Below are 15,839 nucleotides of genomic sequence, written 5' to 3'. Positions count from 1 at the left end.
GCCCCAAGAACTATATCTAACTCTTTCTTGAATATATTTAATGATTTGGCCTCAACTGCTTTCTGTGGTAGAGAATTCCGAGGTTCACCACTCTGGGTGAAGAAATCCCTCCTCATGGCAAATCCCTCCCTAAATGTCTTACCCCTTATTCTTATATAGCTGGACAACAGAATTAAGTGAAATTAGTGCCCACAGAATAAAACTCAAGCTACTAAAAAAATGAAGAGTCAAACTCCTGGAGGAGTTTCAATGGTCAGTGCATTTTATAAGATGGTTACATAACTCCTATAAATTCAAACTTTGTTCATGATTTGAGATTAACCTCTCAATACAGTTACATAAGCTGATTGTGAAGCAAATTTCTTCTCAACTTCAGCTGTTTCCAATGACACTAAGTATATTAATTTCACATAACTGAACCTAGACACACAAATATATATGATCCGCGATAGGGATATTTTAACAATTTCCTGGCCCTTATTCATGTTAAGGTACATTTTCACAGAAAACATAGCCCTCCAGTGTCACTCAAGTTGCCAATGTCCATCTGTTACCTATCCATGAGCGTCAACATGGTACTCATCATAGTACGACAGAGCCGAACCAGCACAACAGGCTGAATGGCCTACTCCTGTTCTCACCCCATGACTGACACACACGGCACCAAACCTGGCCTGTTTGATTTAATTACATTCTACTTTCAAACAACTCAATCAGCTCAGCTCAGTTGAAAGCAGCATCCTTAGCGAATAAAATATCTTCACTTGTATGCATTTCGTAATCTGCTAAACCAGTCCCTGAGGCACTTAGTTTTAAGGTCCACTGCATTGGTCACATCAAATTAGAAACCCAGTTATCCCCACCATAAGGAGCATCTGCATAATTCTTCCACCCATCCTGCTCCCAGTTCCTTGCCAATAACACAAACCAGCTCCACAGAACAGTGTGTCAATTGTCTTTCAAATCACTCAATAAAAGCAATTGACCTCTGCTCAATGCTTCCCTCTAATGAGCTGACCAATAAACAGCAGGTGGAACAAAAAAATCTCAGTAGCAGCACACAGGTTTTTCCCCAGCAATCCTCAGCATCAGAACATTGGATTCTTTTAATACAGAAAATTTGGGAACTCTTCAATTTGCAGCTTCTACTCAAAGTTCTTTTACATAAAAATAAAACTTTTCAAATCCAAAGCACAGAAAATTCCATTCTGGCTAGCCAGGGCCATGTTTATCTCCAGTTTTGGCCAAGCTGAAAAAGGGTCCTGGCACCTTGCAAATGATTTCTCTCAAATCCTAAGATGCTCTGATGCATGGTGGCATCTCATCTCTCATGGCCCCAAACAGCACCTTTTTGATAATAAAAAAGCAAAATACTGCACATGCTGGAACTCTGAAATAAAAGCAAAGTGCTGGAAACACTCAGAAGGTCAGACAGCATCTGTGGAGAGGAAAGCAGTGTTCATGTGTCAGGTCGGTGACCTTTCATCAGAACTGGCCACCTTTTTCATACTCTTTGGTTTAAGCTCCAGTATACAGTATTAGCACCACACAGAATGCAAGGTTATGTCCTTCACCTCAAGATAACCTGGGGTAGGGGGCAGGAAAAAAATGACACCAAATTGTCTAAAGTTGCCTCTAATCATTCAGTTACGTGGCAGTATTGAAAGGAGCACGGCTCTTTTCCAGACTGGCTAATAGTGCAGGTGGGGGTGAGAGGAGAAGGAACGAGAATATTTTACAGTACATACCATATTTCAAATGTTTTAACTTCTAGTTGAAAGTCAGAATTCTTGTATCTACCATTTTCACTTATGGTACATTTTAACTTCACTGAAGCAAAGTTGACCTGTGAATACTTGACAAAAAAAATTCTTCCCACTTCATTGAAGGTGATGCCAGGATACCAATCATGTCTTACCAACTTAATAGAATTCTTTGAGGAAGTGACAAAGTTGATTGATGAGGGAAGGGCTGTAGATGTCATATACATGGACTTCAGTAAGGTGTTTGATAAGGTTCCCCATGGCAGGCTGATGGAGAAAGTGAAGGCGCATGGGGTCCAAGGTGTACTAGCTAGATGGATAAAGAACTGGCTGGGCAACAGGAGACAGAGAGTAGCAGTGGAAGGGAGTTTCTCAAAATGGAGACGTGTGACCAGTGGTGTTCCACAGGGATCCGTGCTGGGACCACTGTTGTTTGTGATATACATAAATGATTTGGAGGAAAGTATAGGTGGTCTGATTAGCAAGTTTGCAGACGACACGAAGATTGGTGGAGTAGCAGACAGTGAAGGGGACTGTCAGAGAATACAGCAGAATATAGATAGACTGGAGAGTTGGGCAGAGAAATGGCAGATGGAGTTCAATCAGGGCAAATGCGAGGTGATGCATTTTGGAAGATCCAATTCAAGAGTGAACTATACAGTAAATGGAAAAGTCCTGGGGAAAATTGATGTACAGAGAGATTTGGGTGTTCAGGTCCATTGTTCCCTGAAGGTGGCAACGCAGGTGAATAGAGTGGTCAAGAAGGCATACGGCATGCTTTCCTTCATCGGACGGGGTATTGAGTACAAGAGTTGGCAGGTCATGTTACAGTTGTATAGGACTTAGGTTCGGCCACATTTGGAATACTGCGTGCAGTTCTGGTCGCCACATTACCAAAAGGATGTGGATGCTTTGGAGAGGGTGCAGAGGAGGTTCACCAGGATGTTGCCTGGTATGGAGGGCGCTAGCTATGAAGAGAGGTTGAGTAGATTAGGATTATTTTCATTAGAAAGACGGAGGTTGAGGGGGGACCTGATTGAGGTGTACAAAATCATGAGAAGTATAGACTGGTTGGATAGCAAGAAGCTTTTCCCCCCCCACCAGAGTGGGGGATTCAATTACTAGGGGTCACGAGTTCAAAGTGAAAAGGGGAAAAGTTTAGGGGGGATATGCGTGGAAAGTTCTTTACGCAGAGGGTGGCGGGTGCCTGGAACGTGTTGCCAGCGGAGGTGGTAGACGCAGGCACGATAGCGTCTTTTAAGATGTATCTAGACAGATACATGAATGGACAGGAAGTAAAGAGATACAGACCCTTAGAAAATAGGCGTCATGTTTAGATAGAGGATCTGGATCAGCGCAGGCTTGGAGGGCCGAAAGGCCTGTTCCTGTGCTGTAATTTTCTTTGTTCTTTGTTCAATCCATCGCCATCAGCAGCTATGCTGTATGCAAGCCTAGATAAGCATCATTAGGTTACTTGATTTCAGGGAGGGAGTCTGGGCCTAATCTATCCTCAGTCAATATCCACATCCACTTTCAACAGGGATGAATGGAGAACAAATCAAGAATTTTCAGTGACAAAGTTAACTTACAACATTATAGGGCTCCTTAAAAGGTCGGCAGAATTTCTCCTTGCTCCTGTATTAATGTTTTTTCTTTGACTTTCTACTGCTCTACAATCACCTTTATGCTCCCATAACAAAAAACTTTTAGAAATTGCTGAATTTGCAAACTTCCCACAGGTCGAACAACTGACTACACCTTAAGAATGCCTTAAGCTCAGGTTTCTGTACTCAAGTCGACAGAGTCTGAGAGCAAGGCTGTCCAGATGGGGTCAGACAGAGTCACACACAGCAACCACAGAATCTTAGTCTACAAGAATGTTTTCTACAATAACAGCACCATTTTCCTTTGGGAAGTTGGCAATGTCTTTCACAGCTGAGGGGTCTCGGAGGCACATGCAGTTGAGCCCCAAGAATCCTGCCCTCAAGGTCCATAGAACTATTTGCACTCCCACTGCTAAGGTTGGCTTGTCTTGCTTGAGCTTTAAGCATTATTTGCCACAATTGTGTATAAAACGTTAATCTGAACTTTATGCATCAGTTGATCACAGGCAGGTAGCCACAGGACCTGGCAGGAAAAGCAGGGGAAAAGAATCACAATGATCTCTGCTAGTCTGCTGCATATGTGTATAACTGAAGACAGCTGCAGTTGTGCTGATCCTATAGTTGAATAGCCCACTAACACTCACTCTAGTCTCACATGAAGAGCAGCACTTGGGCAAAATACTGGAAGTGGGCAACCTAGGCAAGTCTTCAGGGGGGCAGGGGAGGAAACTTGGGATCAACTTAGACGTGCTATTTTTAAGTGCTTGGCTGCAATTGCAAGACACATCTCAAAAGAATTAAAATCAAGATGCATAGGTAATCTGGATTGGAGCAACAAGAGAACATCTCTCACCTACTTACAAACTAAATAAGATTCATTTGAGGTTACTGCATATAGGTCAATATGAGAAACACTATGAAAATCCATAAAGGAGGGAGGGCTCAGTAACAAGCTGCTGCTGAATCTGGCTGATGCTACAATATTCATTTCTAAAAAGGGAATAAGAGGGTAATGGATAATGCTAAAGGAACTTTTCTCCCCCAAACAGAGAACTTAACTTTAAAGAGAATTTCAAAGCTTCTTTGATGGTTCAGTTTGCAAACATAAGAGTTATGCAGACCAGAAAGTCCCAGGTTCAATTCCTCATCCATATTGAATTAACTAAAGCCAACTGTGTAACAGCCCCGACAACCAATTTTATCTGCAGCACCTGTGGAAAAGTCGGTCACTAGAATTGGCCTTTATAGCCACTCCAGGCATTGCTTCACAAACCACTGACCACCTCCAGGCACTTACCCATTGTCTCTCGAGACGAGGAGGCCAAAGCTGGAAAAGCAGTTGGGGCACAACAATTAACCAAGCAGTCGCCATGCCTCTAGCTAACCTGCTCCAGTACAGTTACATCATCTATCTGACAAAGTGGAAAATTTTTAATGTACATCCTGTTCATAAAAAGCAAGGCAGATCCAATACCGCCAATTACCAGTCTACTCTAAAAATCAGCAAAACAAAAGGAAGGTAGTCAGTATTAAGTGCCGCTTACTCACGAATAACCTGCTAAACAATATTCTGTTTAGGTTCTGTCAAAACCACTCAGCTCCAGATCTCATTTGAGCCTTGGTACAAATACAGATAGACAACGGAATTCCAGAGGTGAAGTGAAAGTGACTACATCAAGGCAACATTTGACCAAGTATGGCGTCAAGGAGCCCTAAAAAAATTCAAGTCAATGGGAATCAGAGGAAAATTTCTCCACTGGTTGGAGTCATACCTAGACCAAAGCAAGGTGGCTGTGGTTGGAGGCCAATCATCTCAGTCTGAAGACATGACTGCAGGAGTTCTTCAGGGCAATGCACTAGACCCAACTACCTTCAGCTGCTTCAACAACCTGCTATCCATAAGGTCAGAAGTGGGGATACACAGTATTCAGTGCCATTCACAACTCCTCAGATAATGAGGCAGTCCGTGTCCCCAAACAGCAAAACCTGCACAACATTCAGATTTGGACTGATAAGTGGCAAATAACATTCACACCACAAAAGTCCCAGGAAATGACCATTTCTAACAGGAGAGAATCTAACCATCTCCCACTGACATTCAACGGCATTACATTACTGAATCCCTCACCATCAACATCCTTGAGATCACCACTGACAGAAACTTAAATGGACCAGCCACAAATACCATGGCTAGAAGAGCAGGTCAAAAGCTGGAAATTCTGTGGTAAGCGACTCACATTCTGACTCCTCAAAGCCTTTTCACTACCTTCAATGCACAAGTCAGAGGAATAATTGCCACTTACTTGGATGAGTGCAGCTCGGCACCATCTCAGACAAAGCAGGCCATTTGATTGGCATTCCCTCCACCACCGACACACATTAGCAGGAGTGTGTACCATCCACAAGACGCACTGCAACAACTCACCAAGCCTTCTGCGGCCACACAGAAGGCCAAGGGCAGAAAGTGCATGGAAACACCACTACCTCCAAGTCACACGTCATTCTGACTTGGAAATATATCACCATCTCTACACCGTCACTATCAAAATCCTGAGATTCCCTACTTAACAGCACTGTGGGAATAACAGCATACAGACCACACCTTCTCTCAAGGGCAATTAGAGATGGGCAATAAACACTGGCCTTGCCAAGGGCACCCACATCCCTTGAATGAATACAAAGAGACAAGGATGGATCAGGCCCAGCAGTCATTCCTTCCATAGTCCAACAGCCTGTTAACATCACTGCCCAGAATAATTGCTTGGGTAATCTTCAGAACCACAGGAGGGGGTAGAAAAGGATGAAAAATAGTGGGCTCAACAAGTTTACTAGAATAACTGACTCAAGAAAAAGTCCTCAGTTCAGCCCAACTTGGATGGGGAAAGGGAAGAAATAGCCAGAGTTTTAATTGATATCTAATGGCCACTATATGAAATGCATGTGCAGGCATCAGGGAGAACAAGATCAGTCTGTCAACATGCCCATAATTTTTCAGAACAATGCATTATAATATGCAGTTAACACAGATGCATTTAACAGAAAGATGGATAAGTACATGAGAAATGAATAAATAGGATTTCATAGAGTCAGAGTTATACAGCACAGCAACAGGCCCTTCAGTCCATCGTGTCTGTGCCAGCCATCAAGCACCTAACTATTCTAATACCATTTTCCAGCACTTGGCCCGTAGCCTTGTATGCTATGGCATTTCAAGTGGCTCATCTAAATACTTAAATGTTGTGAAGGTTCCTGCCTCTACCACCTCATCAGGCAGTGCGTTCCAGATTTCAACCACCCTCCACTTGGAGAGGCAGAGATTAATCAGGGTTTATTAGGGTGTGATGAAGTACAGCGGGAGCAGGCCTGTGTGGAACATAAATAGGCAGAGCACTGTTGGGCCAAATGGACTGTTACTGCAAAATTCAATGCAATCCATGAGATCATGTAAAGCAAAACTCAAATAAGCATGTCAATGTCTGCACTAAAGTCATTCTTCACCTAAATATGAACAGTATTTATCCCCTTCCTATATATACACATATAAATCATTTTTCAAAGTTAAAACTTTAACAGTACTTTATGCACTGACTTCTGGAAAAATCACTGCAAGCCATTTTTAACTTAGTCACAGATCCTTCCTATTTCAGAATGCCAATACATTTTCAAAACAGTGCTCTGCCAGAAGCATCTCCCACATGCACATTTCTACTTTCTTCAATACAGGAACAGACACAATGACCTAGTAAAATCAGTATTAAATTTGATCCAGAGACAGCAAGACACCATGGGGATTTTAAAAAAGGTTACTATGCTATCTAACCCTTTGTTAAGCCTCTTTAATTTTTGAAATCAAAGTGAATGATGACTGAGCTTTGATAAACAAATGGCAGTAGCAGAGAGACAGATTAGGAGTATCCTCACCAACAAACTTGCCAAACTTAGTTTTTAAAAAGAGAACCACTTTAATGCATTACACGATTCAAAACACTTTTTTCCATTTAAGTTCACAGCATAAAAAATAACCTTTTGAATACATTACTCTAGATTTGAAACCTTTCCAATTTCTACTTTAAATTCAAATTTAAAACTACCAAATCTCATCAAAAATTCAAGTTACTATCACAACTCCTCCAGAAAAAAGTATGCATAGATAACAAACGTTAACTGGGGGCATTTTTTTTCCCAAACGGCGTAAAAGCATGCATTAACTGGTTTAAAAACTAATTCCTTCTTAACATTATCCAGAACAAACATTATCGAGAGCAAACATCTTCTGATTGAACTTTATATGAAGCTCAAATTCCACAGCAACGGGGAAAGAGATATACACACACGAACATACGAGCAGATTATTAGACTTGCAACACCTGGAACTATTAGGATGGGTAAGTGTGTATATAAACACTTTCCTGGCTTTCTTACAGCAGCATGCAGAATAACTGTGTGGTGGGGGGGGAGGTATTAACATTTTATGAACCACACCCAGCTATCGGAGAGGGGGAAGGAAAGGATTTTTTTTTTCAGTTATGCAGCACTTCTTACCTTCAGTGTGGGTTGGTGGGAGTGCTTCAGGAGACAGAGCTGAAGCGTTTTAATGATTCTCTCTCTGTCTCTCCCGCTACTCATTCACATCCACAGAACAACAAGGGAACTGACTGCAATATGGCGGCGCCAGGACCCCGTCCACCCCGTCAGGCCCCCGACCAGGCCTACTATCCACCTGCAGAAAAAAAAACAACTTTTGGCCCCCCATTCCATCAGATGTCAGTTCAAAAAATATAACTTGTTTAGAAACCATCACGTTGTTAATCGTTAAACAGTTGAATTTTTTTTAAAATGCTTTTCGATTTGGTTGGGGGCGGGGTAAGACAAAACAAACAGGCGCGTGTTTTGCTACCTAAAGGATTCAGTCCCTGACCGGTTGGAACCGGTTCGATCCGGTCGCGTTTTGAAAATAAAAACGTTACGGAGCGTTTGCTTCAGGCATTTTCTTTCATATTTTACTCATTGGCGTGCTCGATTTTCTCTTTTTTTTAAAAATGATTTTTTTTTTTGCTTCCCCCCCACAAAAAGTTGTTTTAAAGAGGAAACGCCGAAGAATATTCGAGAAGCCGCCACATGGCGTCACATGGAGGCTGCGATGACGTCATTGGCTTAACTCATTGAACTTTCAACAAGATGGTGATTGTGGGAGAGGGAAGGGATCAAACTATTATAAAAGCAAAATACTGCGGATGCTGGAAATCTGAAACAAAAACAAGAAATGCTGGAATCACTCAGCAGGTCTGGCAGCATCTGTGGAAAGAGAAGCAGAGTTAACGTTTCGGGTCAGTGACCCTTCTTCGGAACTGACAAATATTAGAAAAGGGATCAAACTCTTCACATATTCACCTAGCATCCATCTATCCATTCATTCATAGTTTAAGTAGAAGCTCCCTGGAATGATAAAGCATAGTAGGAGGCCATTCAGCCTGTCATGTCTGTGCCAGCTCTTCGCAAGAGCTATCTCGTCCGAAAAAAAAGAACTGGCACTCATAATGCACTTTTCACCACCTCATGACATTCCCAAAGTGCTTCACAGCCAATTAAGTACTTTTGAAGTATGGTCAGTGTTGTAAGGAAACACAGCAGCCAATCTGCACATGGCATGATCCTACAAACAGCAATGCGATAGAGTCATTTACGGCACAGAAGGAGGTCATTTGACCCACTGAGTCCATGCCGGCTCTCCACAGAGCTATCCAGTCAATCCCACCCCTCCACCGGATCGATCACTGTAGCCCAAGCAAGTTTATTTCCTTCAAGTGCCAATACAATTTCCTTTTGAAGTCATTGTCTCCACTTCCAGCATGCTTGTGGGTAGTGAGTTCCAGGTCATTACTACCTGCTGCATAAAAAAGTTCTTCCTCATACTTCCCCTGCATCTCTTGCCCAAAACCTTCAATCTGTGTCCCTTCGTTCTTGTACCATTAGTTAATGGGAATAGGTTTTCCTTGTCTAAGTTATCTAAGCCTGTCATAATCTTGTACATCTCTATCAAATCTCCCCTCAATCGCCTTTGTTCTAAGAGGAAAAACACCAGCTTTTCCAAACTAACCTTGCAATTAAAATCCCCCATCCCTGGAACCATTCTAGTAAATCTCCTCCGCACCCTCTCAAGGACCCTCCCATCCTTCCCAAATTGTGGTGACCAGAACTGGATGCAATACTCCAGTTGTGGCCTAACCAGAGCTTTATAAAGGTTCAGCAAAACTTCCTGCTTTTGTACTCAATGCCTCTATTTATGAAGCCGAACATCCCATATGCTTTATTGTGTAATGAGAGAGGAATAATTGACAATCTAGTAGTGCGAAACCCCTTGGGGACGAGCGACCATAATATGATAGAATTCATCATCAAGATGGAGAGTGATGTAGTTGATTCTCAGACAAGGGTCCTGAATCTTAGTAAAGGAAACTACAAAGGTATGAGGCGCGAGTTGACCATGACGGATTGGGCTCGAAGGGCCGAATGGCCTACTCCTGCTCCTATTTTCTATCTTTCTAACCACACTCTCAATATGTCCTGCCACCTTCAAAGATCAATGCACATGCAACACCAGGTCCCTCTGTTCCTGCACACTCTTTAGAATGGTGTCATTAAGTATGTATTGCCTCTCCAAAATGCATCATCTCACACTCGTCAGTATTAAATTCCATGTGCCACCTATATGTCCTGTTACATTGATAGAAACATAGAAAATAGGAGCAGGAGTAGGCCATTCGGCCCTTCGAGCCTGGTCCACCATTCATTATGATCATGGCTGATCATCCAACTCAGTAGCCTGTTCCGGCTTTCAGCGCATACCCTTTGATCCCTTTGTACCCAAGAGCTATATCTAACTCCTTTTTGAAAACACACAATGTTTTGGCCTCAACTGCTTTCTGTGGTAGCGAATTCCACAGGCTCACCACTCTCTGGGTGAAGTTATTTCTCCTCATCTCAGTCCTGAAAGGTTTACCCCATATCCTTAGACTATGACCCTTGGTTCTGGACTCTCCCACCATCGGGAACATCCTTCCTGCATCTTCCCTGTCAAGTCCTGTTAGAATTTTATAGCTTTCTGTGAGATCCCCCTCACTCTTCTGAACTCCAGCAAATATAATCCTAACCAACCAATCTCTCCTCATACGTCAGTCTCGCCATCCCAGGAATCAGTCTGGTAAACCTTCACTGCACTCCCTCCATAGCAAGAACATCCTTCCTCAGATAAGGAGTCCAAAACAGCACACAATATTCCAGGTGTGGCCTCACCAAGGCCCTGTATGATTGCAGCAAGACATCCCTGCTCCTGTACTTGAATCCTCTCGCTATGAAGGCCAACATACCATTTGCCTTTTTTACCACCTGTTGCACCTGCATGCTTACCTTCAGTGACTGGTGTACGAGAACACCCAGGTCTCGCTGCATATTCCCCCTCTATCAGTTTATAGCCGTTCAGGTAATAATCTGCCTTCCTGTTTTTGCTACCGAAGTGGATAACCTCACATTTATCCACATTATACTGCATCTGCCATGCATTAGCCCACTCACTCAACTTGTCCAAATCACCCTGAAGCCGCTCTCCATCCTCCTCACAACTCACCCTCCCACCCAGTTTTGTGTCATCTGCAAATTTGGAGATAGTACATTTTGTTCCCTCATCTAAATCATGAATATATATTGTGAATAGCTGGGGTCCAAGCACCGATCCCTGTAGTACCCCACTAGTCACTGCCTGCCATTCAGAAAAAGACCTATTTATCCCTACTCTTTGTTTCCTGTCCGCCAACCAATTTTCTATCCATTGCAATACACTACCCCCAATCCCATGCGCTTTAATTTTACATGCTAATCTCTTATGTGGGACTTTGTCGAAAGCCTTCTGAAAGTCCAAATAAACCACATCCACTGGCTCCCCCTCATCAACTCTACTAGTTACATCCTCAAAGAATTCTTGTAGATTTGTCAAGTATGATTGTCAAGCTGACGCTGCCCGATTCTACCACTGTTCTCTAAGTGCTATGCTATAAAATCTTTGATAATGGACTCTAGAATTTTCCCCACTACCGACGTCAGGCTGACTGGTCTATCATTCCCTGCTTTCTCTCTACCTCCCTTTTTAAATAGTGGGGTTACATTAGCTACCTTCCAATCTGTAGGAACTGTTCCAGAGTCTATAGAATCTTGGAAGATGACCACCAATGCATCCACTATTTCTAGGGCCATTTCCTTAAGTACTCTGGGATGCATACCATCAGGCCCTGGGGATTTATCGGCCTTCAATCCCATCAATTTCCCCAACACCATTTCTCTACTAATACTGATTTCTTTCAGTTCCTCTCTCTCACTAAGCCCTGTGTACCCCAACATTTCTGGTATGATATTTGTGTCCTCCTTTGTGAAGACAGAACCAAAGTATGCATTTAGTTGGTCAGCCATTTGTTTATTCCCCATAATAAATTCCCGTTTCTGACTGTAAGGGACCTATATGTGTCTTCACCAATCTTTTTCTCTTCACATGCCTATAGAAACTTTTACAGTCAGTTTTTATGTTCCCCGCAAGCTTACTCTCGTACTCTATTTTCCTCTTCATAATCAATCCCTTGGTCCTCCTTTGCTGAATTCTAAACTGCTCCCAATCCTCAGGTCTGTTGTTTTTCCTGGCAAATTTATATGCCTCTTCCTTGGATCTAATGCTATCTCTAATTTCCCTTGTAAGCCATGGTTTGGCTACCTTTCCCGTTTTACTTTTGCGCCAGAAAGGGATAAACAATTGTTGCAGTTCATCCATGCGCTCTTTAAATGTTTGCCATTGCCTATCCACCGTCATCCCTTTAAGTAACGTTTCCCAATCCATCATGGCCAACTCGCACCTCATACCTTCATAGTTTCCTTTACTAGGATTCAGGTTCCTTGTCTCAGAATCAACTACATCACTCTCCATCTTGATGAAGAATTCTATCATATTATGGTCGCTCATCACCAAGGGGTCTCGCACCACTAGATTGTCAATTATTCCTCTCTCATTACACAATACCCAGTCTAGGATGACCTGTTCTCTAGTTGGTTCCTCAACGTATTGGTCCAGAAAACTATCTCGTATACACTCCAAGAATTCCTCCTCTACGGCATTGTGACTAATTTGATTTGCCCAATCTATATGCAGATTAAATTCACCCATAATTACAGATGTTTAATGCCCTTCCTAACATCACCACTACAGTTTGGGGGTCTATATACAACCCCCACTAACGTTTTCTGTTACAGGCAGTTCAAACATCCTCATTGTTTGCTACACCTTCAAGTTTGGTGCCATCGGCAAATTTTGCGATTATACTCTGCATTCCAAGATCCAAGTCATTTATCTATAGCAAAAGAAAAACAATGGTCCCAGCGCTGACACTTGGGGAACACCACAGTTTACCATCCTCCAGTCTGAAAAATAACTATTTACTACAGCTCACTGTTTTCCGTCCTTTAGCCAGTTTTTATCCAATTTGACATTGACCCTCCTATGCCATGAGCCTCAATTTTGTTAACCAGCCTTTTATGTGGTACCTTATCAAACACTTCCTTAAAATCCTTATAAACAACATCCACTATATTCCCTTCATCAACATTCTCTGTTATTTCATTAAAAAGTTCAATTAGATTAGTCAAGCATGAATCTCCCTTTTACAAATCCATGCCAGCTCTCTTTAATTAACTCAAACCTTTCTAAAAGTCTTTTGATTTTTTTCCCTGATTATTGTTTCTAAAGCCTTATCCACCACTGATGTTAAACTAAGAGGCCTGTAGTTGCTAGGACTGTCCTTACACCCTTTCTTGTATAAGGGTGGCACATTTGCCACTCTCCAATCCTCTGGCACCTCCCCTGCATCCAGGGACTATTGGAAGATTATGGCAAAACCCTTCCGTTATCTTCACCCCCACTTCCTTTAGCAACCTGGGATGCAAGCCATCTGGACCAAGTAACATATCGACTTTAAGCATAGCCAGCTTTTTTAATACCTCCCTCATCTCAACTTTTACCCTATCCATTGCCTCGCTCTCCGCTTCTACCAATATTTTGTCAGATTCCACATCCTTGGCGAACACTGATACAAAGTACATTAAGTACTTAAGTATATTAGCCTTGTTTATGCTCCTAAGCATATGTTACCCACTTTGTCCATAATAGGCCCCACCTCTTACTACTTGCTTACTATTTACATGCTGGTAGAAGATTTTTGGGTTCCTTTTTATGTTGACTGCCATTCTATTCTCATGTTCTCTCATTGCCAGTCTTAGTTTCCGCTTCACCTCCCCTCTCAACCTATTGTATATGGCCTGGTTCTCAATTGAAGAATTCACATGATCATAATCTCTATCACCCTCATCATCCAAGGAGCCCTGCTTTTGGCTTCCTTACCTTCCGCCCTTGTTGGAATGTACCTAGCCTGCACCTGAAGCATCTTTTCCTTAAAGATAACCAATTGTTCTGATACAGCTTTTCCTGTGAGTACTTGGCTCTATTTTATCCTGGCGAAATGTCTTTTCATCGGGATAATAGCTGGAGAATCTTTTTTTTAGTGATGTTAATTGAGGGATAAATATTAGTCCCAGGACAATGGGGAGCACCACCCCTCCCCCCAGCTTTCCTCAAAATAGTGCCATGGGATCTTTTACGTCCACCTGAGATGGGCCCCTTGATTTAAATTCTCATCCAAACAATGTACCCACCCCTGCTGTGTTTCTAGAAGGGTTTTTTCTACTTACTTTGGCATCTCACAATGTGGGACCTTTCCTTATTAAAATTGGCATCATACTTCCGATTCCTTTTCACCGTAAGATGGGAGTCAAGGTGCAGATCAGCCAAGATTGAACTGAATGGCAGAACAAGCTCGAGGGGCAGAATGGCCTACACATGATTCTTAAATCCTAGAACTGATGATGGCCTTGCCTCAATAGTGGTAAAAGTTGCTGATCCAATGTTCCCCATTAATATATAAGTCAGATTGAGGCATAAAGTCTCTCTCCCTGTGTTGCATGAATAGGAAATTGGTAGGCAGGTTGTTGTTGTTTTCATATGTTTACAGAGTAGTGTGAAGATTCACAGGATGCTTGTAGAACTCCCCTGCTCTACTCCAAAATTGTGTTATAGGCCTTCATTAAGCACATTATCTGCCAGACAGCATCTCTAACTAGCAGTGAAGTATCAGCCTAGATTCTTGTGCTTAAGTCTCAAGCATAGTACTTCAACCCACAACCTTCTGAATTAGAGGCAAGAGTGCTACCCACTGAGACACAGTTAACAGGTATTGAGTAAAGTGTAAACGTTAACGGAATAAATGAACAATGGAATTTAGGGATTCAGTCATTAAAAACTTGCTCGCTGCTGCCAAGAACAATCCAAAGAGGCTAATGGAATGCTGGGCTTCGTTTCAAGTAATACAGAATATTAAATCAAGGATGTAATACTGCAGTTCTACAAGTTGCTAGTCAGTCATTATTTGCAGTATCATGTTCAGTATTGGCACTCCACCCTCAGGAAAGGCACAATAGCATTGAAAGGAGTCCAGTGAAGATTCACCTAATGATAACTGGGATGAAGCGACTTAACTGGGATGAGGGACTGGGTAAAATTCGGTTATATTGTCTAGCGATGAAAAGGTCACGGGGTGATCTGTTTGAGGTGGTGAGGAAATCCAGAAGGAGAAATAAAATGTGTACTGAGCTGGATTGAGGAAAAAATCTTCATACATTATGTTGGGAGTATATGGAATGCACTGTCCTCAGAGTACCATAGATACAGAAGCAAACAAGGTGTTTTTAAAGGATCAGACATATTTACTGGCGAGTTAAAGGGCTTGGAGAAAGGGTGAGAGACTGGTATTATCAAGTTCAAATGGTAGAGCTGTCCAAATGTCCTACTCGAGTATCTATGCTGTGTTGCACAAATAGCTGCCTTTTAAGTGGCATGAAATTGGAGGTCCTCTTTTCTATATGGTTAAAGATGGGATGATTGGAAGTTGTAATTAGTCTTGATAGAATATTGTGCAGAACAAGATAGTTCCTACTGGGACTATAATAATAGCAACAAGTTGCAGTTATATAACTCTGTAAGTATTGTCATGCTAGGCCCCACCTGCCAAGAACAGGGCACATTGATTTTGTCATGAACATTGATTTTAAACTGTCACTGGAGTTAAGAGAGGACTTGTTGAACAGATCAGTCGTGGCTGGGAAGACATTTGCATATTAACAGACAGTATTTGGATGGACAAAGCAGCCATTCCCTGATGTGTTCAACCCATAACGGACCCTTGGCTGGAAAGGACATTTGCATATTAACAGACAGTGCTTGGAAAGGACAAAGGACCATTCCATGACACATCCAACCCACAAGGACGTTTGATCACCAGACGTTGAAGGTGGGGGGAGCTCGCATTCCAGGTTGACTGCTAAGATG

General features: G+C 42.4%; 1 protein-coding gene across 1 annotated transcript in view; it reads right to left on the bottom strand.

Annotated features, from left to right (window-relative positions):
• Positions 1–8,052, bottom strand: part of LOC137353354 (SUMO-conjugating enzyme UBC9) — a 45,062-nt gene extending 37,010 nt beyond the window's left edge. The window contains exon 1 of the mRNA XM_068019522.1: positions 7,910–8,052. The gene's annotated coding sequence lies outside the window, so the exon portion shown is untranslated. The remainder of the gene's footprint in view (positions 1–7,909) is intronic.
• Between the last annotated feature and the right edge of the window lie 7,787 nt (positions 8,053–15,839).

Source organism: Heterodontus francisci, chromosome 41, assembly GCF_036365525.1.
Source record: "Heterodontus francisci isolate sHetFra1 chromosome 41, sHetFra1.hap1, whole genome shotgun sequence".
Taxonomy (NCBI): Eukaryota; Metazoa; Chordata; class Chondrichthyes; order Heterodontiformes; family Heterodontidae; genus Heterodontus; species Heterodontus francisci.
The sequence above is the reverse complement of the archived record's forward strand: the minus strand, read 5'-3'. Positions and strand labels throughout refer to the sequence as shown.